Source organism: Ambystoma mexicanum, chromosome 14 (genome assembly GCF_040938575.1).
Source record: "Ambystoma mexicanum isolate Mex_15411 chromosome 14, UKY_AmexF1_1, whole genome shotgun sequence".
NCBI lineage: Eukaryota > Metazoa > Chordata > Amphibia > Caudata > Ambystomatidae > Ambystoma > Ambystoma mexicanum.
The window spans coordinates 117,269,987-117,296,588 of NC_090940.1; positions in this window are offsets into that span (position 1 = coordinate 117,269,987).

Here is a 26,602-nt window from a genome sequence, read left to right on the forward strand (position 1 = left end):
GCCTTCAGCCACTGCCTCAGATTAGAGATAGCGATAGAAAATAGGACTCAGAGAATGCGCCCGTTTCATTTGCGATATTTTGCGAAATGCGCAGGTCACCTTGCTCTCTTCGGATATCTCCCGACACTAATCTATGACAGGCTCCCAGAAAACACGTGGTTACTGGGAGCGCATTTCACATAGACGGGCCTGTCTCGGTGAAATGACAAAACAAAAAAAGCCTTTCCATCCCTGTCTGGGAGATGAACATTCTAGTGTGACAGCCGTGGTTTAACCCGCGCCTGTCACATTTCAAAAACGAATCATGACAGGGTCAGAAAAGGCCCTGCCTTGATTTGCACCTCCCACAGCACCTGTTTTAAAAGGCGCAGGAAGGAGGGGGATGCAAGGTGTATGGAGGGGATGACTGTCATTTTTGTGCATTTTAAAGTGCATGAATTCGGGATGCACTTCCAAATGCACAGACATGCCCCCTTCTCTGCACAGATACGATAAGGGGGAAAGGGGCCTTTGAATGCCCGCATCTCATTCAGATGCCGTGAGTTGGGCAGCCACTTTTTGGCATAGATGAGGAAAATCGCCTGCCAACGTTTTAAGAATCTGGCCCAACATTATAAAAATTATAAACATATAAATAAATAAATAAATAAATAAACATGTCTTCCTTCACTAACAGTCGAGCAGCACACTTCTAAGTTGACCGTGTTGGCTGCAGCCACCCCGTGTTCTTTTTCATTACAAATTACTAATGGCTCTGCATGTAAATATTGTGATTATCTCCTAATTGGTCTGGTATCTAGTGTACCTGCCAATTATGGTAATTACTACATTTTCAATTATTTAATATACATAACTTTGAAATGGCATTAAATGGAAACTACAACTTGCTCTGGTTTACTTATCCAAGGGGAACCAGGAATTCATTTCACAGCTGATTTCCCATTTAAAGCCTGGAATCCCTGGGAATGGCATGTGGAGGATGAGTGGGTGGTGATATGGCCTGTGAGTAACTGTAGGCACAGATTGTGATTGCATCCAGAAGGCAGGTAAATCCAACCAGGCCTAAACAACCAATAATTAATTAGAATTATACATCATCCATAGGATATAAGCTATATTTCGATACAGGTTTTTACAACAGTGATTTGATTTGATTTTGGTAATGTGTAACGCGCACAGAACGGACTCAACCGTATAAAGTCGCAGTTGATACACAAAGTGGGGCCACCAAGAGTATGAAAAGAGAAAAACGGCTTTACGGATAAGAAGGAGAATCCCTAAAAGTCCTCGGAGTAGCCACCTATCCTTTATTTAAAAGGGAAGGTCTTAAGGGCTCGGCGGGAGTAGTACAACGACTCAAGAGCTCTAATATCTTGAGGGAGACTGTTCCACTGTCTGGGGCCAAAAACAGCAAATCTGCGATCTCCCCTTGAAACAAGTGAAAATGGGGGAACAGTCAACAGCAACTTATCTCCTTAGCGTAGCATCCTTGTTGGCTGGCAACGGCTGATTTTATTCCTCAAATAGGTCAGGCCACTCCGTTCAAACATTTAAAATCAGGCAGGCCACCTTAAATGTAAATCTATCCTCCATTGCCAACCAGTGGAGTGTTCGATGGGAAGCTGAAACATTAGCAGACCAACTCAGCTGACAAACCAATCATACGGCAGCGTTCTGGGCTTTTTGAAGCCTATACATCTGTTTTGCCAGGAGGCTGTTGCAGTAATCTAAATGTACATTCATCAAGACACCAAACACAATCGCGTGGACCTGATGTGGAGTGAATGGTAAGACCTGCCGCAACAGTTGCAGTGAGTAGAAAATCGCCTGCACCATGGCGCTGACTTGGCCTCCGCTTCCACGATTATCCTGCCAAATGCAGCCCACATTTTGATCTTGGTAGCGAACTTCAACTCTGTGCTATGGACAGATGAGCACTTTATTGCGGGGAGAAGGTTTTTCGATCCAAACATCGCCAGCTCAGTCTAAGTTGGGTTGAGCTAGAGCTGATTTTCTGACATCCACTCACTCATAGCGTCAAGGCATCGTTTAACCCTGAGGAACGTTTCCTCAACATTTCCAATTTTAATGAAAACCTGGGTGGCATCAGCGTAAGAATGGAAATTCACCTCATGACTCCTCAGGATATCCATTAAGGCCGCAAATATAAATTAAGATTCAGAAGTGACCAATGAGGAGCCTTTTGGAACACCACACCCCAGAGGTATGGAATCTGAGATAAATCAACCAAGCTTGACCTGCTGTTGATGATCAGCTATAAAAGATCCAAACCATTCACTTGCTTGCTTGGAGACATTGCCTATATCTCTCAAGCGACAGAGCATGATGTTATGGTCAACCTTACCAAAGTGATAGCTCTCCTCCATCCGCAACCCTTAAAAGGTCACCCTATACGGACAATAAGGCTTTCTCAGTCCCAAACTTTGGCCGAAAACCAGATTGATAGGGGTCCAGCAAAGTCTCCTTTTACACATAATCCTGCAGCTGGTGGGTAACCATCTTCTCCAGAATTTTCCCGGGACATGGGAGACCCACTACTGGACGATAGTTTGGCAGACTAGCTGAGTCCACGATTTTTTCTTTTAGAATTGGTGTAACAATGGCTTTCTTTAGTTTCAAGGACGCTTGGCCCTGTTCAACTGATTTATTTATAAAAATGTGTCATAAACAGAGTAATCTCCAACACCATCCGCCTAGCTGCATATGCTGGCATTAGAAACAACACGTCATCCGTAGTTTTAAGGGCTGCTATTAGCAACGAGACGTAGTCTTCCTACACTAGACTAAAGTTGAATGAAATGGCACGCTCAGGGTTCTCCACTGCCACAAACGGATGAAAATATCTGTCCAGAGATACTCTTGGGATCAGTCTGGAGATTCAATAAGATCTTTTCTGGATAGTTTCAATGTTCCCTTGAAAAACATGTTAAATACATTGGCTTGGAGGCCACCAGGGGGCGCAGGCAAGATAGATGCCTGAGCCACCAGCTCTGTCCCAAGTCCCGGGAAAACTGCGGAGTTCTAGTGGAGAGAGGGACCCATCCCTCAACACACACCTGTCCATGGCCATCGGAACCAAAGGTCAGCAAGAGGGAGAAATCTGGGAGTTTCTAGGTGCCCCCTTTGCTTAGAAACGTGATAGTCATAGTGAGACCGCCTCCCCCCCCACCCGCCCTCAAGGCAGTGACCAGGAGACACAATCAGCCACCGCGAGTGAGGCCGCTGGACCCTGTGTCCTGGGAGTCGCACTATCGGAAAGCTTGGGGCACGGGTGTACTACACACCCGTTTGACAGCAGGCGGAGATCATCTCGGCAGGTGAGGAATTCCGGTCGGAAATCTGTACCCATACGTGGGAGTGTGTACCTGGCACTCGCGGAGTCCCCCGGACGGGAAGTCACATTTGCGACGCAGCGGCGCATAGAGATCTGCCCTGAGGGGTCCCCTGGGGGCAAGGGAGACCCAGCGCAACTGGCTGCAACACTGCAGTGTCCTCACCGACAGAGAGAGTCCCCCTTTGCTGGGCCGACACGGGAGCGCGCCTAGGGCACAATGGAAGTGCGTCCCCCCACACAGGGACACTGCACTCGGCATGGGGCTGGCCTGCTTTTGCTGGATGCTCCAGAGGGGATAGGAGGGGGAGAGAGGAGCCACACCACGGGGGCAATGACAATCTAAGGACTGTCCAATTGATATCCCATACGCTTGGAGTTGGCCAGGGGGATTTGAACAGCACCGTATCAGCCAGGACTGCTACCCCCGCCCGGGCCGTCGCGGGAGCGCGCCCAGGGCACTGAATGTGGTGGTGGATACTTGCCTCCATGAGCACAAGGTGAGGAGACTGAGACTCACACACTCGCCCCGAGGTGGTGCAATATTAGATCCTCTCTGCTGCTACAACTCCTGAGGAGAGCTGGGCACCAGCCAAGATGGGGCTGATACCTAGAAGGCAACCCCATGGGCCCGACTACCCCACACCTACATACGGGGTCAGAAGAAGGAGGCCCCACAGATAAAGGTCTGCGATAGCAGGGGGGCGCGAAGCTCGGTTGCCCCGCACCTGCTGGACTGTGGGGTAAACTGCACAACGTACAGAGGTGCCCAGAGAGGCGGGTAAACTATGGCAGCCACGGGGGAGGTGGGAGCCCCTACACCCTAGCCCCGAAGAGGAAGGGACACCACTAGAGGAGACCCACGGGGGGAGAACCGCTCCCTTCGTTGACAGGAGTCCAGCCTTTGTATTGTAACACCCACCTTACACTGGGAATTGCAACCAGACTGGGGAGTCCTGCCCGGTGAAGTTGGGATCACTCCCTCTTATGGTATACATAGTGTGGAGATGTTGCAGACCCTCCACTCCACCACGGGATGCAGCTTGGCCACTCTCAGGAGGGGCAAGGTGAGGCCTACCCCTGACGAATACACCTGGCCCGGGCCATCGCGGGAGCTTGCCCAGGGTACAACGCACGAGAGAATCTATAGAACCCACACGGACAAGGCGAGAACCTGTTGAAGACCGGGACACCCCGCCTCTCTTGGACATTGGACTTCACCGCTGACACCCATCATAGCGGGTCACGGAGACCGGACCCGCATCCCAGCGGGACTGAGAAACAAACCCCTGGTGTACACGGCAGCACCAGGGTGAGGCGACCCATGAGTTGGAAAGAGGCCCTGGCTAAATATCGGTTGCAGGCAGGAGGTATTGACATGGAGGCCGTGGACGGGGCCCCATCTGCACCCACGCCAGACCTGGGTACCATGCAAAATAATATCCAGATGATCCTAGAAGAAATAAGGGGATAAGAACAGACATGGGGGCCAAACTGGCAGACCTCACGACCAAGGTGTAGAGGATCGAATGGAAGGAGTTGAGAACAACCAAGTGTCCACAGATCTCTTGGAGACTCAGATTGAGGCTAGATTCATGGAGATGCAGCGCCGCGAGGAGGAGCTCTGCTTTTAAGTGGACGACATGGAAAACCGTGAGAGGAGAAATAACCTGCGCATCTTCGGCCTGGCGGAAGCGGAAGGCGAGACCCAGGTGGGTCTGGAAGGCAAGGTTCAGAATATAATACGGATAGTCCTAGGGGCTGATGCTGGAGAAGGGGTCATATTGGACAGAGTTCATCGAGCCGGGCGGGGTGGGAGAGGTCCTCGCTCAGTGCTGGAACAGAAACACTATTACAGAGACAAAGTTAAGATTCTGGAGAAGGCAAAGAACCTTCAAGACATACAATATGGAGAATCTAGGGTGGCCATCTTCCAGGACCTCTCAGCCCTCACGCTGTTAATGAAGAAAAAATGTGAGTCCCTCACCAAATGGCTGCAAGAGAGGCGGGTCAGATACCGCTGGGGTCACCTATCTACTTGACTTTTGAGTGGCAGGGTGAGAGGCATCACCTTGTGGCCAAGGAGGGCATTCCGAGAGTCACGGAGGAACTGGTGGGTGGCCATTGAGGCCTCCCAGGGGAGCGGACTGAGGGAGACCCAGATCCCATTTGGGGTCCTAGCGGCCGGAACTCGGCTAGGGGGAAACACAAGGTGAAGGAACTCGGAAATTTCAAAAGACCAAGCACCCCTCTCCCACGTCTTTGGGGACACTTAAAGTGATAGGGAACTGTCTCATAAATTATCTGTGTGTCATTGGACTCCATGCTGCCCCGAGGGGGCCCTGAAGGTTGAGGGGGAAAATGTGCTGCCCGGGCGCCTTGCCACTGTTGCCCTGTTCTTTTATTTACATTTGTGTTGATGTTGCTGCTGCCGACGAGGCAAGGTTTACGAGGTTATACCTGTTGTTGATGGTGTCATGGGCCAAAAGTGAAAGTGAATGTTTTCTGTTGTCGCTTTGAAAGGGGAAAGTGAGGACTGGGGGGGAGCTCTGAGGGCCCCGATCCAGGCTTATTGGGACACACTGAATGTGATGGCCTGGATACGAAGTTGGGGACTGGGATCCCTGCTGAAGGAGCAACCCGGGGCATGGGACGAGCCTCTGGTGGTTCGTTAACTGATCCCAGCAATCCTGGGGGATGGAAACGGACGCTTCGAAAGGGAGGGTTGGGGGGAGGATGGAGAGGGAAGGGTGAGGGGAAAGGGCTGGGAGCAGGAGGGGGACCAGGGGATTAAGAGTATTTGCGAGGGCGAGCGGATCACATTGGCCACCCTCTACGCACCCAATGCACAGCAGATAAAGTTTCTACGCCAGGTGTTCAGGGTGATGGATGAATGGGCAGAGGGAGCCATGCTCCTAGGTGGAGACTTCAACCTTATAGCTGACCCACGACTAGACTGGTCATCGGCAAAGGGGGCGGGGGTGAAGGAGGTTACAAAGGACAACCTATCCCTGAGGGGTCTCCTGCAGGAACACTACTGTGTGGACGTGTGGCGCAAATCGTGGCTAGGCTTGGGGGTTACACTTTCTCCCCCCTCCCCACATTACACGTATGCAAGAATTGACCTCCTATTGATATCGAAGGAGGGAGGGGGTGAATTCGGGGTACCGAGTGTGGAGGCTATTACCTGGTCTGATCACAAACTTCTGGTGGTGGATTGGCTACTGCCAAGGACCGCAAGGAATTATAGGTGGCATTGCAATGATACACTGCTGAGGGACCAAGTGTTTAAAGAATTCCTGGGGAAAGAAATGGAAGCCTATTTTGAGACTAACGACAATGGGGAAACGGAGATGACAGCAGTGTGGGAAGCGGCGAAGGCCACCTTTTGGGCCTCCTTATTGCAGAGGGGTCCTGAGGGAAACGTGAAAGGACAATGATTGAGGGCAGGCTCTGTGACGAACTGAGGGCTATGCGGGCGCGACTCACCCGCAAGGATGAGAATCGGGAGGCTCTGCTGGGAGAAATGTGGGAGAAGAGGCAGGCACTGCATGCGGTTCTCATCAGGGAAGTAGTTAAAAAGATGAGGTACACGCGACAGAGGTACTATGAAAGGGGGGACAAGGTGGGGACCATATTGGTGCATAGAACGAGAGGCTGTAGGATGTATAGGAGGGTGGGGACCATCTGAGACAAAGGGGAGAGGCTTTGTAGAAGGGGGGAGGAGGTAGTGGAATGCTTTGCGGATTTCTATAAAGAACTGTACACTTAACAAGAGCGTGAATCGATAGAGGGCATCCAGACTTACTTGGCTGAGCATCCTCTGCCCAAACTGATGGACTCAGGGCGAGAGACCTTGGAGGGAGAAATATCAGAGGAGGAGGTGAAGGGAGATATTCAAAGACTGAAGACAGGGAAGGCCCGGGGGGATGGTTATACGGCCGACTTCTACAAACAACATCAATCCATCCTGGCGAAACCACAGGCCAAGTTGGTTAATCGGATTAGGGGGCAGCATACAATCCCACCAACATTTCTTCAGGCCCTAATCACTCTAATACCCAAACCGGGGAAGGACCTGCAGAATGCTGTTCATATAGGCCCATCTCCCTCCTGAATATAGACGCAAAAATCTTTGCTAGGATTCTGGCAACCCAACTGGTGAGATACCTTCCCCGGCTGATACACCCGTATCAGGTGGGATTTGTGCTCGACAGGCAGGGGGCTGAAAGCATGCAAAAGACCATCCATGTGCTGAATTCGAGCATGGTCCAGGAGGAGGGGCCCTTCTGCTAGCTTTGGATACCAAAACGGCCTTGGGCAGGGTGAGTTGGGCCTTCATGGGGGAAGTCTTTGCATCCCTGGGGATGGGTCTGAGATGGTTGGGTTGGATGTCGGTCTTATATTCCAGCCCCTCAGCAAAAGTAGTAGCAAATGGAGTCGAATCGGGTTCGTTCCCTCTGGGGAGGGGCACAAGGCAGGGCTGCCCCTTCTCCCCGCTCATATATGCATTAGTGATAGAACCATGGGGGACTTCTATTTGGAATGATGGGGGATTAGTGGAGTAAGAGTGGGGGACACGCATTGCAAGATTGGCTTGTTTGCCGATGATGCATTACTTTATATTACTAGGCCGTCCTAGTCAGTGCCTTGCGTGCTACAAAGTTTGGAGCAATATGGAAACCTGTTGGGCTTTAAGGTTAATTTGGGGAAGTCAGTGGTGTTTATGGCGGGTGATCTATCGGACACAGAAGGGGAATATGTGGAGGGGCTCCCCTTTCAAATTCAGAGAGACAAGTTCTGTTACTTGGGAATCCAGGTGACACAGAGTCCTAGAGACCTTTTTGCCAGTAGCTTCCTCCCTCTTTGGTCGGCTGTGAAGAGAGATATTGAGCGGTGGGTGGGATCAGGACTCTCATGGATGGCGCACCTCAACTCAGTGAAAATGGTGATCATCCCCAATTTCTCATTCCTGTTTCAAATGCTCCCGATACTGGTGCCCAAGCCATTCCTAGTGGAGGTTAAGCGGGCCCTGCAATGTTTCCTCTGGGGGGGTACAAAACATAGAATCTCATATGATGTATTAATATGGCCCAAGGAGGTGGGGGGAGTGGGGCTCCCAGATCTGGAGACATACTATAGGGCATCCCAGCTGAGGATCCTGGTGGACCACTTTACCCCGGGGACTGGGAAGCAATGGGTGGCAATGGACAACAAGGTCCTGGCCCCAGTCCGGTTGGATGAATGGCTCTGGGTCCCCAAGGCACGGATCCCGAGGAGGATTTTGCAACATCCGGTACTGGACATCTTATGGTCAGTGTGGAAGGAAGGGGGACTATAGATGGCTTACGACAGGGCCCTTGCCCCCCCCCCGATCAGAGACAGGATTGCTGAACCACTCACATTCCAACAGTGGTATGAAGCTGGTCTTAGTAGGGCAGGACAGCTGTGGGCGGGGGGTACTTTCATGTCCCTAAAGGAGCAGGAAGAGACCTTGGGTGTGGGTGGCCTCTCGCATTTTCGGTATTTGGAACTAAAGGGAGCTCCAGATGGAGGGGGGGATACCCTTCGGAGAGACCTAACAGAATTTGAAAAACTCCTCATCTCAAGACGGGGAACCAAGGGAGTGATATCGAAACTCTACAAACTCCTGGTCCTGGTGGCTCCAAGGAATCCTCTGCCAGCGTGGGCACACTAGGGGAAAGATTTAGGGGAAGAAATTAATGATGAGAGATGGTCCAGTATGTGTAGAAGGGCCAATCGCTCAACTGCCTCGCTCCAGTACCGACATCAGGCTCTGAAGGTGTTGCATAGGTGGCACTACCCTCCACAGAGGATAGCCCGGATGAGGGAGGGATACGACCCACATTGTTGGAAATGTCACACAGAAAAGGGGGACTACGTACACATGTGGTGGAAATGTCCAGTAGTGGAGACGTATTGGGGAGAAGTCTTGTCCTGGATTAAGGGGGTGGACGGAGTGGGGAGAACCCTATGCCCATGGCTTCTCCTTTTTGGGGTCGATGTGGTGGGGAACTACAGTGAGACACAAGGACACATGCTGCAGATCATGTTGGTGGCAGCAAGGTCCTGCCTGCCCCAGAAGTTGAAAAGTCCACAAATTCCAGCGGAGAAAGAGTGGATCACCAAAGTTCGCGCAATTTATGACATGGAGTTTCTAGCGCATCTCATAGATGAGACAAGGTCGAATTTCGAAGGAATGTGGCTCCCCTTTTTTGAGAAGTATGGGCATTCTGCTTGATGGGATAGGGGAATGTTTGGTGTAATGCTCTGGTAGGATAAACGTCTAGGGGAGACACTAAGCTTAGAGGACAGGTTGCGCGTGACGAACAATGAAGGATGGATGGGGTCACGGCCAATGTTCCAGCGTACATAGTAGAGCTACCCTGAATGTGCAATGAAGAAATGTACAATGAGCCTGTCACGGTGCCTGCCCCCAGACATCAGGAGCAGACCAGTCGGCCCAGAGTACTGGCACCCATGGGGACCTTTAAGGCCCCAAAGGATTGCCTAAGGGCTTCCTGGACTCAGTCCTGGCGCCGTTGGCGCCAGACTCGTACTGCCTTTTCAGGCAAGACAAGTTATCAAGTAACAGAACCATGTACAACCCAGTCTGAGGTTGGTTGAAGGGACTGCTTTATCTGGGGACTATATGATAAGGTATGGTGCAGGGACTTCTTTACCTGGGAACTACTTCTGGGAAGCTATTTAAACCACGCCCGAAGAACAGAACACACTTTGCGATATTCTGTACTCCTGCAGCGTAACGCTCACCGTGTCTGCAGCTCCAGTCCTGTCTTCAGCCACACCCGTCCTGGTCATCGCGTTCCGTACCTGCAAAGGAAGGAGAGATCACAGATTAGAACAAGAGCTTTACCTGATACTCCATCATACCATCACTCCGGAGTCTCCGCATCTGCAGAAAAAGGAACATCAGTTAACCGCGCTATGTAAGAACCAGTCTAAAGACAACTAGCATAGCACAGCGTGATACTCACCTAAGCGCTGTACGTCCACGCGATCCAACAAGGCATTCTCACACGATCGCTATCCCGATGCAGCTGCATCTGCAGGACAAGGAAAAAAAACAACAGGTGAGATGCGCTTCGCTAAAGGACATTCAATCTCACGCAGCATAATACTCACCAGAAGCAGTTTTCACTTGCGGTTCCGCGAATCACCATTACACAACCTTGGCTCCGGCGGCGCCGCACCTGCAGAAATAAAAGGAGACAGCAGATTAATAGCACGAAAGAACAATATCACTTGTTGAACATTTTTGAATTGTGCAAGTATTGAAATTTACCTTGGCATTACCTCATCTAATCCGGAGGGGAGTCACCTTTCTTCGGGAGTACCTCAAAGGGGAATCTGCAAAGAAAGGTACAGGAGTGAACTTTAAGACAACCAGAACTCTAAAGCATTTTACGCTATACAGGATTGGCATAAAGACTTACCTCAGAGTCATTGTTGTCTGGAACCCTGCCATAAGGCTACAGGATCAGTGAAGTTAACTGGATCCCTGGATCTTGTCGCACCATTGCACACAGTCACAGGATGGAGAGCCCAACCTTCATAACATTAAGGTGAGACACAGTGAAGGGACATTGGGAGGTCGTAGAGGTGGATGTTGGCCCTTCTCCTTAAGGCTAGTTAATTTATCACTATCACCATTTTAGGCAAATCTTCCTTCGTGCCCAACAGACGAAATTAAAGGGGCAGGTGCAGTCACCCATCACTTCGCTACGAGTCACGCTGGGGGAGACCGCCGCAGTCAGTCCAGCTTCGTTCGGCGCCCCTGTGGAAAACAGGTGAGCGTAACAGAGCCCTACCTTTGTGGTAGCAATATATGTATGACCCATGGCTAAGGGAAGGGGACGGGGGGAAAGGGAGGGGTAATGTTATAATTGTAACTAGGAGGCATGTTATGGTAATCCATGTATGATGTTATAACTAAAATGCCAATCAAATTTGATTTAAAAAAAAAAAGAATTGGCCTGTGGTAAAGAAGGCTCAACAGTGGCTGAAAGAAGAAACCTCCATTCATTTGTAGGAGGTGGGAACGCACAACCAACTTTGGGACTCATTATGAGTTTGGTGCCAAACACGATTATAATTACCACGGACGGTAACAGTGATATACTGGGTGATTTAGAGTCCATTATCATTGTACTCCATTGGAGATATGCAGTAATAGCACTTGGGGCAAAACCGCTATTGAAAGAGAAGGTAATCCCTCCACTTACAAGCAGACAATTAGTTGCACAATGACCCGTCGTACCAACACCACATTCCAGGGACTCCTAAATTGGGGAACCCACCAGAACCATCCAAAGTGGTCAAAAATCTCGGAAAAATGGACAATGACTTAACAATCAAACCACAAGTCAACGCAGTAGTAAAGAAATGCTTCTTCCACCTACACGCAACCAAGAGGACACTCCCCTTCTTCACCCTCCCACACAGAAAACTTGTCGTCATTTCTCGCGTTGCAGCAGGAAGACTACTCCTCAGATCAGTAAGAGAGAACACATCACACCAGCACTGAGAACACTACATTTTCTATCAGTCAAAAAACAAATTTTCTTCAAAACGCTCTGCATAACATACAGAGCAACCCATGTCCAAGGAGCAGACTTAATTCAGGGAAAGATGTCCATCTAAAAGCCAAAATGAACATTAAGGTCCAGCAACGACATTCACCTTGAACCTAAACAATACTCAAAGCGTACATTTTGGGGAACAGCGTTCTCCTGCATAGCAGTGAGACTTTGCAACTCGCACCCAAAGAAAATACAAACAACAGAAGACAACCTAAAGTTCAGAAAATTGTTAAAAACATGTCTCTTTAACGCACTGAGTTATATAGGAAGCATTATCAAAGGGAAGCTGCCAGCACTTGACAATAGAAACACAACAATGGAAACCTGATGAGCCGCAACAGGGCCACCAAAATAAATAAAGGGGGTCATTACGACTTTGGCGGTAGCCGTGCCGGTAAATACCGGCATGGCTGCCGCCGGAGTCATGAATTTTCCGGCACACGGAAATGGGCAATTACCGGGGCATTACAGCCCTGGCAGACCAGGTAATTTCCCATTCCCGGGCTCTGGAAAATATTATTCCCCATTCCCATTTGACTCCCATTCGACTCAATGGGAATGGGGAGGACGGATGCCCCGGCACCATTCATGAATCCGTCATCTGTCAAGGTCTGCGAGTGGGTGGCGTTCTGCCCGCCAGGTAAAATATAGCGGGCAGAACGGTAACCGTTCGCAGACCTCGTAGTTTGCCGGTCTGGTAACAACGGTGCCGGTAGCTTACCGGCACCGTTGTTACGAGACCGGCAAACTTGTAATGAGGCCCAAAGTCTTTGACTGCAAATCACCACAGAATAATTTGAACTCGAAGGATCAACATAACCGTGCACAAAGGACTCAGATGACTCCCCACTAACCCTACTAAAAACTCTCTAGTACTCTGCATACACATCCTCAAACACTAAACAAATCACATGCATACCTCCATCCCAGCGAAAAAAAAAAACACTGCAAACCACAGAAACCCCACAACACCCAACAGGAAACTAAACCAGTTGCACACAAATCACCCCATACGCACTCATGCACCAAACACCAAAGTGCGTCCACCAAGTAAAAGCAAGCCAGCATTCAGTGACCGTTTTTTCCGAACGGAAGCTACGAACAGCACATCAAAGCTCTTTTGCGTTTTTTCATCTCAATCCCGCTAACTAAGCCCTCCAAAGCCCTTTTCTGTTTCAGATCTGGCAGAGCGCCTGCAGACTATGAAAATGGCAGCGGTGTGCGTGGAATAAATCACAATAACATAACATGATATAACAAATGGGTTTCCAAGCCCATAATAATGTGGCGCAATAAAACAGGCAGTATTCCAAAACAGCTCCTTTTTTACTATTACTGAATGAATCGAAAGGAGGCCCTTTGGTGCTGGCTCATGAGCAGAGTGCCCGTGCTGCACATTTCCGCAACAGTGCGATGTTCCACCGTTGCCAGAACGTTTTACGCCAACATTTTCATTGTGTGACCAGTGCAATAAGTAGTGTGTGTGATCTTGTGCACAGCCGGGGCATTTCTCCAAATCGGCCGTCAATAACGGCACTTTGGGGCCACCAGCAAGGGGCAGAGGCAGAGTAAATGAAGTACATAATCCAGCTGCTATGGGCGCACTTACAAAATCATAACCTATCATAGGTGTTGCAAGGATCCTTTGAATGCAGGTGTTTATGATTGACACAAGTGGAACATCAAATAGATCTATCACAGTAGTGAAAGGAAGCTCTTTTAAAAGAGGGCTCACAATGACACATAACGTTTAATGATCACTAAGAGCTACAACTATGGGCCTGATACTGAGCATGTTTATATGGAAAAAATGCAGGTAAAATAGACAGTAATAGCGGCTCCAGCATTTTGTTCCGGACCGGCATACTCTGAGACTGCCTGTAAGAGCAGTGAACCTGCGGCAGGCCTGACCTGCCGGTAGTTCAGGCCCCTACCGGCAGATAAATCACTGAATCACTGGCACTGTTGACAGCAGTCCCGGTGATTCAGAGGTTCCAATCCTATTGGACTCCATTGCACTGGAACTTACCGCCATTGCCAGTGCCTGTAATATCCCAGTAACACTGGGATATCAGGTGCTGGCAACACTAAGAGGAGTTTTCCAGTACCATGCGGGTAATATCAGCGGGTTACCGGCAAACTCCTGATGAAAGCCTATGTCTTGGTCGCGTGGAGTAGGCGTTGTCGACCTATGGGTCCCCATATATTATGGACTACAACTCCCATAATTACTCACAGTTGGCTATGTTAGCTATATCTGATGGAAATTGTAGTCCAGAACATCTGGAGACCCAGAAGTTGCACAGACTTTCTTGGATGGGCGAAGATGTGCACCGTTTAATGGTAAAGCACAGTAACATTCATTGTCATCTGCTAGCACAGTTCTCATTCTTATGCCTTGAAGATTTCAAATGATTTACAACATTAGTTAGCATGGTAGGCCAGGGACATATATACTAGTGAAGTTCCTGACACAGAGTGAGGGAGAAAGGGGGGGCAGTGGAGCATGCAGGTAATAGAACCTGGCCAACATTTCGGGATTGCTTGGTAGTTGGTCATCAATGCACCTATCCATGAGTAATTCAAACAAGGCCCAGCTAGGGAGGGCAGGCAGAGGGAGGTCTGGACAGACATACTTGCACAGTTTAGAACATCCAAGGTCAAGGAACATGCAAGAGTGCAAACAGGAAGGAAGAAAAGGGGAGTCTGGGACCTGTTAGGCTCTATTTGGATCTGGAGGTGCACCAGGCCACCAGTCAGGTAACTGAGCAGGTTTGGGGAAGAGAAGGAAGGAGGGAGGGAAGGAAGCAAGGAGAAAGGAGGTTAGCAGGGGAGAGAGAGGCAGAAGGAGGAGAAGAGGTAGGTCTTGAGGAGTTTCTGGATCTTAAGGAGGTCAGGCTCAAGACAGAGGGAGATAGGTAGGCTGTTCCAGAGGGTGGCACCTGCAGAGGATAATGATTTATCCCCAAATCTCTGTTTGGAGAAACGGCTCACCCGCAGAGAGTTGGAGGAGACCAAGCAGAAGAGAGTATTTAGGAAGAGAGCATTGTAGATAGTAAGGGCCTCGGTCCCAGAAAGCCTTGTGTACTATGCAGAGGGACTTGAACTTGATCCTTGCAACCACGGGGAGCCAGTGTGGTGATTTCAGCACCAGAGAGATGCGGTCCTTGAGCTTGAGGCAAAGGATAAGTCTTGCAGTTCTGTTCTGGATAAGTTTGAGGTAGTAAGATTGAGATAGAGACTATTGCAGTAGTCCAGTCTGGAGAGAACCAGGGCTCTGGAGACAGTGAGCCTCTGGAGGAAGGTGAGAAAAGGTTGAATAGCTCTGAGGAGGTGCAGCTGGTAGTGAGACTTCTTGGACATATCGGGGATGTGAGAAGAGAAGGAGAGAGTAGAGTTGAAAATGACCCCCATGTTTTTTCCCTCAGTGGTGGGTTTGGGCACAGGACCAAGGGAGGCCGGCCAGAGTGAGAGTGGGAAGGTGGGAGCAGGGGTCCCAATGAGGATGATCTCTGTCTTGCTGGCATTAAGGCAGAGATTGTTAGCAGCACACCAGGACTGAATTGCGGACAGACAGACAGGCAGGAATGAGCGAGGAGGAGGAAGAGGCCGAGGGTAGCCTGAAAGAGAGCTGTGTGTCATCCGATAACACTGAAAACTGGAAGTGAAGGCAAGATTATATAGGCCAAAGGGGCCATGTAAACATTGACAAACATTGACAAACTAGGGGGGTAGATTCGATCCCTGGGGGACACCACAAGTAGAGAGAGTGATGGTGGAGAGAAAGGCGGAGAGAAAGGACCCAAGATCCACCTGGGAAGGATGGTCAGAAAGAAATGATGCAAACCAAGGCTGGAGCTACAGAGTCAATAATGTCCTTGATGGTTTTTCAGGGGCATTGTTGCACTTGTTTGGGGGAGGATTTCATAGACCAGAGTTGTCTAGAAACCTCCTCCTCAGGTGTGATGAGGAGAGGGAGGAGAGAAGGGGGGCATGGTGGAGGCGGCTGAGGGGGGCCAAGAAGATGATGGTGGATTAGTGGGTGCAGAGGAGAGAGAGGAGAGGATATCTTGCATTTTGTCTGTGAAGTGTGCAGCCAGGGCACTGCAAAGGGCCTGGGTGGGTGCAATAGAGGATGAGGTTGTCGTAAGGTTGGCCAGCTCCTTACAGACTTTGAAAAGTTCTGCCGTTTTGTTGGTTAGAAAATAACCGTATTATACACTTAGAGGATAAGTAACAAGAGATGAAGTAGATGTGTATATGCACGGTAGATAAGGCAATCTTGAAGCTTGCTAAAGTAGGAAATATAACGAGAGTAAAGCAGCCATGTCGAGAAAATGGGCATCGGTATATACAAAAGGAGAGCTGACCTACCCACATGGGCTGTTTTGCACACTACTAATGTACGTGTGATTATTTTACTACAGGTGAGGCTCATAAATAGCCTCCAAAGGCAATAAATGTAGAACCCAAGCAAATGCTCTGGACATAACACTAAGTCTATATCTCCGGGTAACCCATTTAAAGGCAATGTCACCGAACTGGAGCAGGAGAATAATGATTCTGATGGACTACTGTTGTGACTTGGTAGCCATTTTAATTTAGGAAATTTTTGACAAAGAAAACATTTTTTCAAGGAAAGTATTGAGCATGTTATACTGTCAAAAAGTCACCAACAGATGGTGTACATTACACATTTTCACCAACCAATGGTGTACATACATACAAATTGAGAAAAAAACAGTTGTGAACGGAATTCATTCCAAACATATATTTCTAAGTGTGCAACATATACAAAACATACAAAGTGACCACACACCTAGAACTGAAACACAAGTTCTGTAAACCTGTAAAATGGGACAGATTTATTCTGCCATGGTTGTGTGTGATGTAGAAAAGCAAGTAAATTAGCCACCCACAGGAGTCTAGTCACTTGCAAGCTGATTTATAAGACACGTTTTTAGTCTTGTGGTCCAAGAACAGGCTATTTCTAATCTTAAACCAGTTCGAAAGAAGGAGAGATAATTTTCCTAGTGGACTCAAAAGGTCAATTAATGAGTGCTGTGGGTGTATAGAGACAAGTCCTAGAAAATGGACGTCGGCATTGTAAAATAGGAAGCGGGAAGCCTCAAGGAGAAAGACCAAGGCTGCAGAACTGACAGGCACTGGAATACAGATTTGTGCAAGAACAAAGGATATTTGTTTGGCTCAGAATTAAGGATGCCCCAGCAAAAAGCAACCACAAGACACAAAAGGAGTTAAAGAGGATAAACCATTTGCGTAAGATATATTTCTCTTAGATTAAGTAAAGGAGTGAATCATTGTGAATGCCAAGTAATGAACAATAAAAGATGCAGAAAGTATATGCAAGACGGAGCAACCAAGTCTCCAGAGGCCGAGCAGAGTAATAACACCCAATATAATTGAATCAAATAACACTAAATAAAAGGACAGAATTGACAAAATCATGGTCTCCTCACACATGGTACAAGACCAGAAGACAAGGCCTATTCATAAAGGTCCAGACAAAGATAGAAATGTACCTTCACTCCCTTTAAATTTCAGAGGAAGAGAACAGTCAGCAAGGTCAACTACAGAGAAGAAGCCTTGGTTTAGGGCCTAACTGATGAGAGATGGTAGGCTAATTAGCTAGGGCAGTTGTCTGACGTTGTTCCCTTGCACCTGGTTTCGTTGCTTATATGCTGCTAACAAGCCGAATATCCAAGGTTGGAGGAGAGTGTCAACCAATCATGAGGGCCTATATAATGGTGGACGATACATTTTTGTAGCAGCCTATCCGCTGATGTTGTTATGCTATTAACTGTATTTTATGTAGTTAGAGGTTGATTAAGGCATGCCTACCAGATAAGGGGCAGCCAATGATGATACTAAAACTTATATGAACTATAGGTATATAGGTTCCCTTAACCAATCCCTCCGCCCGATAGATTTTTACTGTTTGCCACTTAGGATGAAGTACATCGAGGTATAAAGCCTTTTGTGAAACTGAAATGAGTTGAGAGTGTGCGAGCTACAATGTGTTTGTTCTCTAGGTTTCCCTACTTTATTGAGCTGATAATAAAGTAGTATTTTGCCATATTCTTTGAGTCTGTGCGGTTAATTGGGACTGAGATCATGTATTTGGTAATCCCATTCAGCACTTGGATCGCTCCAGGTGCTGCTGCACATTTTGGTAGTGGTGTGGATGGATCAGATACAGACTCTCTGATTTCTGACGTCTTCCACCATTAGCCAGAAGAGCGCAAAGTTTCCTGTGGAGAGCAGACAAAAAACACATGTGTAAGACGAGACAGTCGTCAGGTGCCACTTTGAAGAAATTCCTGTCCTGTCCCCACGGGCACCCCGCGGACTGAAGGCGAAATGGTCGATTTGGGAAGAGTCGATACCGAAGGGCTTGAACTGAGCAACGGATGTAAATGGAACATAGAAATTGGCAAATAAAAGGGAAGGGATTGTAAACATATAGTGGGGAAACAGTAACAGGATTTGTTTAAGAGAGAGAGATTACCTCAATTCCTTTTCTCAAGGAGATAGAAGGGAATGCATCACACTCCAAGTGGGGTATTTGTAAGGGATTTCTGAGGCAAGGCCAATATGACGGATGTGTTTCACACTCCAAAATGGGGTGAAATGGAGATGAGATACTTTTACTAGAGAAAGTAAAGAAATGCAATCGTAGAATTTGATCTGCACATTTGGTTGGGGTTGTGAGTATGTTAGTGTAGTTGTGATAAAATCGGTTGTAAACTGAAAATATAGAATGATAGTAATAATTTGACTGCTTATCAGACCCTAAAAAAAATCGATTGGCTCCAATCATAGGAGAGTAACAGCTGAGAAAAAAATATAGCTGTCGTAAATCTCCCACCGTCTCACCTGTGATCGGGATCTCCCTTGTTCGGCCGCAGGACTCTTCCTGTGGATGGTTTGGGTCTTGAATAGGCTCGCCCGAGCCTCGTCAGGTTGCAGGACGCGTTCAGAGTTCCGCGAAGTTCATGGTTCCAGGGTATCCAGGATAGCGATGAACGAGTAAGTAGGGGGGGGAAATCCAGGAACAGGATAAAAGGCAAGGAAGGAAGTAAGAGGATCAAAGGAAACCAATGTAGAGAGTAAACACACGTCGGGTCACTACCGAAGATAGCGTTGAGACGCGCGGACCCGCAGGGGCGTGACCAATTTATAGTACGTGCCACGACGTGAAAGCTAGTGCGTAGCACGGAGCTTGGTACGGCCATGTTGGGAGGAACAAGGAGTACAAGCCCTTCATGACAATGACCATGAGGTCCAGAAGGGGCAATTTCGCCGGGTCATGACAATAGCAAAATATGATTCTAAGATTTTTAATGAAATAAGCAAGACAGTGAAGATTGATAGAACTGTAACGAAGGAGCAAAACAAATATTATTGTGTAGGCTTGAAAAAGTGTTTGAAAAATTGCTTTAGGGACATGGGCAGCGATTGATGCTGCTTCTCCAAATTGGTTGTTGTGATATCAGTAATTAAATTAATAACAGAATAAAAGGTCCGGTAAGTATTGACAAAATGACTTGTCATCATGATTGTACAATAAGGTTCACATAATTCCTGTTATTAGAGAAAGGGGGAGGCCGACCACAATATATACCATGGCCGCAGGTGGATAAAGATAATTTAAAATGCTAGTTATGTAGTTTGACCGCAGGAGCGGGTAAGTTGGTTTATGAGTTAAAAAGAATGACAGCGGGAATAACATTAGCACTCGGTGATGTGAAATGCCTGCTAGCAGCTATCCTAGGGGATAGAGCTAATGACATTTGGAGACGAGCGGGATATGCGAGTGTAACAGCATAAAATACGACACATGATGGAGCGCCATTTAATAATTGAAGATAGATCAGACATATGGAGGGCACTTAGGGTACAGTATCCTGATACAACAGACATGGGTGCGATTATGACAAGGAAAATGGGTTAGAACGAAGATCGTGTTGCTTATATTCAGGAGGTTCAAGAACGTTGGTGTTTTGAGATGAGAAAAACATGGGATAAAACAGCAGCATTATTTTACCATATTGTATGTCAGGGACTGCCCGAGCCAGTGCAAAGGCAGATGAAAAACAGGTAGAGATAGAAGCAGGGCCATGGCCAGAAATATAGTTGACTATTGTACACCATTGTCAATTGTTGCAGGGGAAGAATAAGAAAAAACTGAGAAGAGGAAGCTTGAGGAAGGAAAGTCAGTTCAGAAACAGTTGTCTAAATTTTCTATCGAAGGAGAAGTACTGACGAGCAGTGAAGGAGTGGTGACACAAGAGTCACAGCCTGCACAGCCAATCAGTGTAGGGTAGTAGATCAGGGTGGGTACACGTTTTGGCCATGTGGTAGAGTGAATGCATCCAGAGGATGAGGATGCAGATTTTAAACCCCACAAGGGGGAGGACTATTTAATGGAGGGCAGCCACAGTAGTGCTAGAATTGTGGGGGAATGGGACACATTAAACGCACATGTAGAAGTAGATGGGGCATGCAGCAAAACTGGCAAACTCTAAGATGGGGACGGGCTATATTCCACAGTATATTACAGAACCACAGGAGTATTATGCTCAAGATAACACACAGTATCAGACATGTGCGCCGCAGATACAGCAAATGCAGCAGACTCTGCTTCAATCACAGTTGCCACAAGGGCAACCACAGCAGGCGCCTGTGCAAACACAAGAGGTACAGACCCAATAGTACACTCTGACACAACAGACAGGAGCACCACAAACACCTACACCCAGGATAGGGAGTGTGACAGTGGCGGGAGGAAATCATTTTACGTGTACATGATGAATTTATATCCACAATAGGAAAGCCCACAGAGCGACCTGATGTATTCAGTACTATCAGTGACACCAGACCCCCAAGAGGAACCAAGGGTCAGGGTAACGATAGGAGGCAAGAAGTTTTTGTTTCTTGTGGACAAGGGAGCGACTTGTTTCTGTGTTTAGGAAGGAAAGTATGCAATGTCTGGCATCGCCATGAATGCAAAGGGATTCTCTGGGGCTATGAGTTTGGTGCCTTTTACTGATGAATTACCAATTTCAATAGGAGAACATGACCTGCCTATGCCACTATTGTATTCCCGACTGACACCACTTAACATATTAGGACGTGACCTGATGACAAAATGTAACATGACTATGGGCCTCATTTGCACCACTTTTAGGACAGAAGCCCTGCTCCAATCCAAATAATGTTTTCCTACACATAGGCATTGCCACGCTGGCTTGCTGAACTGCCCAGCAGGTTCCCATCCATGATCGTTGATATCTGCCTTCTCTTGCTGCCTTTATTCTATCATGGAAAAACTTTGCCAGGTCCTGTTCCTTAAATGAGGCCCTCATCAATGACAATTCTGGTTCAATCTGTCTGGTTCAGCCAACCTTCCAGGTGCTCTATCGGCAATCCTCTCTGCATACCCATCTTGATACTACTTTAAACAATTAGCCTTGTATAACTGTTGGCCCAATGCATGTCTCCTTGACTATCCAAGATCCAAGTTCAAGTGGGGATTTCGCACTGCGCCCCCATCTTGAATTACCGCTATTCCCGGCTTGCTCCTAATCGAGTATCCAGCCTCCCCATTGTGCTGACACTGCCCTTATTGTTGTCTGTTACAATACCATGCCCCTGGTGGTGATGGCACCTTCTCTTTACACTGGGCAGTCCATTGTCTTCCTTTGATGACCATTCGTGCCTCGCCGCCGCCAGTGAGCTTCTCCAGTCCTCTGCTCTTATCCTTCTCTGTCTTCATTCCTCACTGCTCTTTCTTTATCTCTCCTATCTCATGAATGCACACACAGAAATATAAATTCTCAAAAAAAACAGATACTCAGAAATGCACACAAAATGCCCACACACACATACACTCTCTTGCTTCTTGGTTCCCCTCCTTTTCTCCCAATATCTGCTCACATCCCTTTCTCTCTGTCTCTCTTCTTGCCCTCTCCCTTTATGTCTCTCTTCCATGTCCCTCCCTTCTTGTCTCCCCCACTCGGCCCTCTCTCTTCTATCTCACATCCATTTCTTTCCTTCCTTGCCTCTCCTGTCTTGTTGCATTTTGGGTTCTACCTCTAGGCAGTGTAATTCATCTGATGAAGGCCCTGAAGATGGTCACTGCTGTGGGGGTGGTGGAGGTGAGGAGAGCTGCTGCTTCCTGATGCTATTTTCTCTTCCCAGGCCACTGGGGGCAGAGACAGCACTGGTTGCTGCGGCATTGATTTCCTTTCAGCTTCCAGTGCAGTTATCATGTAAATGCAGTGGCGGAACTGTGAAACGGGTGCGAAAGGTCTCTTCTGCCCCCTTTGGCTGCTCCCCATTTCTCAATGTGCCCCCCATGCTGCCCATTGGACTGGCGCTTGCCCCTTAAGACAACAACAAAAAAGCTAAGAGGCGAGAGCTGACTGCAGTGGCAATAAAAAGCACCACTGGTTGCAGCCCAGGCCACAGGTTGATTGACAACCAAACTGGGATCCCCACCTAGTGCAACCAAATGTTAAATCTGCTTGTTGTGGTTGCTGGGATGCTTCCTGCTGCCCTGTGCGGACGAAGACTGGAACGAAGATTGAAGCGTGAGTAAATGTAAGTTTCCAAGAAAATATATATGTCAAGTGTACGGTATTGCGTTCTTTTGCCGACACCCGTTTTTCCGACGGGTGTTTTGCCACAGTAGTTTTGCCAAAAACATCCATCAAAATGTGTTGGGGGGCTTGGAAAGGGTAAATAAAGGGTTGGGGGGAATAAAAAAAAATAATTAAATTAATGGGGACTTGTGGGCGAATCCCCCCAAAAATAATGTAAAAAAATGTTTGATGATCTTTATCGGCAAAACTTTTGCGGCAAAACACCCGTCGGAAAAAAAAGGGGGTTGGCGAAATGACATGGAACCTGGTGTCCAAATAAATATGAAAACATGGCATTTGTGTGGGTGCACACTCTGGTGAAGCCCCACCTCATGGTACGAGGGCTAGGTCAGATGTACACGAAAACATGAGTTTGCAGGTCAACCCACAGGCTATGTATGTGATAAGCATGGTAGGCAGGCGAGCAGGCGTGGGGCCGTAATATGTACCACATACTATGTGAGCTTGTGCCTCCACCTCCCTACTGTAACCAGAGGTGCTAGTATCTATATATTTCTTGTATGTATGTGTTGACATCTAACATGCCCTGCAACTAAGCTTTTAAGTCATCTTGTCCTGTTGCGCCCAGCTACCCAAGGGTTTGGCACGCATTATTAAATAAACAAACAAACAAGCAAATGGTTTGAGGCAAGTAGGAGGCTTATATATAGAGCAGTAGAAAGGCTGCTTCAAGGCACTGGCAGGATAGCAATAAGGGGAGGCATAGAGGAACGTTCTAATGAAAAGGCCTCCAGACATCCCTGACTTACTGCAATCACGATTATAGCATGGCCAAGTGTGCGGGAACAAAGCAAGCAAAAGAGGCGAGCAAAAGGTCACAGGTGCTTACCTGTGTGAGTGTGCATGTGTGTGTGTGTGTGCGCGCGCAGGCGTTACTGTAGAATGAGTGTGTGGGTGCAAGCAAGTGAATCTGTATACTGCATGTATGCATGTGTATGTCTGAGTGGCTGTGGCTGAGTGAGTATGCATGTGGGAAGGGTGAATGATGCCTGCACGTGTTTGGAGGGGGAAGGGGCTGCGGCGGAAATCCGGCTTCAAAGTGATTTGTATTTGAAATGCCAGCAGATGCTGTATCTCAGACGTCATGAAAGTGATTTACAGCGGGAGTGCCGAGCTGCACGCTTAATTTAGGGTCACGAGATCATGAAATTGATTTGGAGTGGAAATGCTGCCAACCACTGTGGTCACTTAGCAGCAGTCACATGTAGGCAGTCAGATATTAGGGTTGATTGGCATGTGACGGACTCTTTCCGGCCCTACCTGCCTTTCAGAAACATGAGCCTAATCAGAACTGTTGTGAAAATCAGCAACCTGTCACACTAGTTACATTTCTAATCAACTTCTCTAGTCCCAGTTTAATTACTGTAATGCTTCCAAGCAAAAACAGTGCAAATATTGATTTCCAAACTGCATTACCTATCAATAATATGTATAGAAATTGTGTAAGAAAATAAAGATTTATATTGAGTCATATCTTGCTTTCATAATGTTCCCTTTTGCATGATGTTCCATTGCTTAGTAAATACCTACATGTAATGTGTGCACATCGTCAAAGAGAGTTACAGTGGCAATGCAGGAGTTTTTGTGGGTGCAGTATCAGGAAAGCGATTGACTGCCTCATTGGTTACACATGTAGTAGGTACAACATCATCAAAATGATTTCCAGTGGGAATGCTGGCATACATGGCGAGTGCAACATCATGAAGGCCCTTTACATAGTCAATGTTGGCAGATATTGTAGGCACAACCATATAAAATTGATTTACAGTGACAGTGCTGGGATATACTGTAGGCCCAGCCTCATGGAAGGCATTTATTGGGGCAACACTCCCATATATTGTGGCACGACATCAACGTGATTAAAAGTCAAAATGCTGGCGCATATATATATATATATATTGTGGGCATGATCTCAAAGTGATTTACTGTGGGAACTTCATATTTTGTGGAATTAGCATCATGGCAGTGTTTCACTGTGGCAATGCTGGAGTATAAGTGAGTGCATCATCATGAATGCATTATCTTTGCTGGCATATATTGTGGGTGCAGGTTTATAAAAGTGTTTTGCAGTGGAAAGCTGGCATACATTGTGCACACAGGTATGAAGAAACGATTGCAAAATGCTTCTATGTACTGCTGATGACCTGGTGTCTATTGGACTTTTTCCTGTGTTACCCCACAGAGCCATTGTAAATTGTATGGGTCTTTATCCAGTTTTTCTCAGATATTGTTTTGTAAAATGGACCATTCCATTGTTTAGACATGTCTCTGGGGGTAAAACTAATCCCCCCGGCCCACAAATTCCCCTACATTATTTAGTGCTCCCACGCTATACTTCGTTGCTTGCACTGTTTTGGGGAAATCGTTAAATATTCATCAGCTCACGCTGATCTTCGGTCATTTAAAATGCTCTCACCAGCCATTTGCCCCTGTTAACTAAAGCTGCCCTGCTATGAGGCAAATACAAACACACCGGCCCATAAACCCTAGCAATGGTCCTACTGTCACTTCAGGCCATATACACTAATTTCCCCTCCTATTATCACTGCTCTGCTCACAACACAGCCTCTGTCTCTCTTCTCCCTCCCTACCTTCATGCATTTCTGTCTCTGCTTATGTCCCAGGAACCCCTTCAAATGAATGATTGCTTTTACCAACGTATCCAAAAAATATACTCTTAAAATGCATAACTGCACAACTTAATGTTTGGCAAATTATAGATATTTGGGGGGTCTCTCAAACGTCATTACATTTGTTTTTGAAACATCATGCTATAATTACTTCAGAAAGCCTTACATTGTTTTTATAACCCCCCAGTACTACAGAAAATAATAATACAACAATAAAAGTAATATTAGTAATAATAAATATAAGGATGATAAACATGAACCAATAGTAATCAGTGTTTTATATGGTGCTTACTTGCACAGTTTACCATCATGTAGCGCCGCGTTTAACAGGTGTTACTGTTATCTCATCGTATAGGACCTACTGTAGGAACCTCAAGATGAAAGTCTGAGTTGGCCCTGGCAGGACTCGAACCTGTGAATTCTGGGTCACCCAGAAATCTCCCTTTGGAACAGCCACCCTCGCCCTCTCAGGCTTGAGCCGGACCTCCTTAAGTTCCAGAAACTGCTCAAAACTCTGCTCTTCTCTACCTCGTTCCCTTTCCTGCTAATCACCCCCTGCCGCTGTGACTGGTGGCCTGATCTGCAAGAAACTCACAGGATCCCAGGGCTTTCCTCCCAGTCGATACCAATACAACTGTCCCACTGCCCTCCCCTGCGGGCCCCTGCTTGGGAGTTCCACACGCCACCCTTGAGAGTCGTCTGTACCAGCACCGAGCCTGAGGTTCGTCTCCTGGATCCCCTTAGCACTTCCCTCCCGGCCCCTCCTCCAGCACTTGTCCACTCCTCTGTCCCCCATTCCATCACCTTCCCCTGCCCTGCTCCTCAATGCACTTGCCCGTCTGAATGCCACAAGACCTAGTAGGACCATAACTTTGTATGACTGTTTTGCCTTTGTTATTATTTCCATTGTTCCCTTCCGATTTAGCCTTGTGGCGTTTCGAAACACAATTCTGTTGTATAAAGCGCCTTACAAATGCACTATAAAATAAAAATAAATAAATATCTCCACAGGGCGCTCCAAACACACTGCGGTGTCTGATCGCATTGCATGCATACATCATTGGAGGAAAACTGCCCCCTTCCCTGGTTCCCACCCAACATCATCGAACGTGAGGTTGTGCTCACTGTGCATACTTACTACCTGGCAAAGTGTCTTTGGTATTTAATGCTCTGGCAGAGATGGACAGGCCTCCATCAACACCATGCAATACAGGCAAACCTATGGGGGGAAATCGTGAGATTTGTCAAACATGCCCATTTCTATTAGGGAGGGGTTCGGGATCAGTGTCCTGCCAAGGCTCAGCCTAA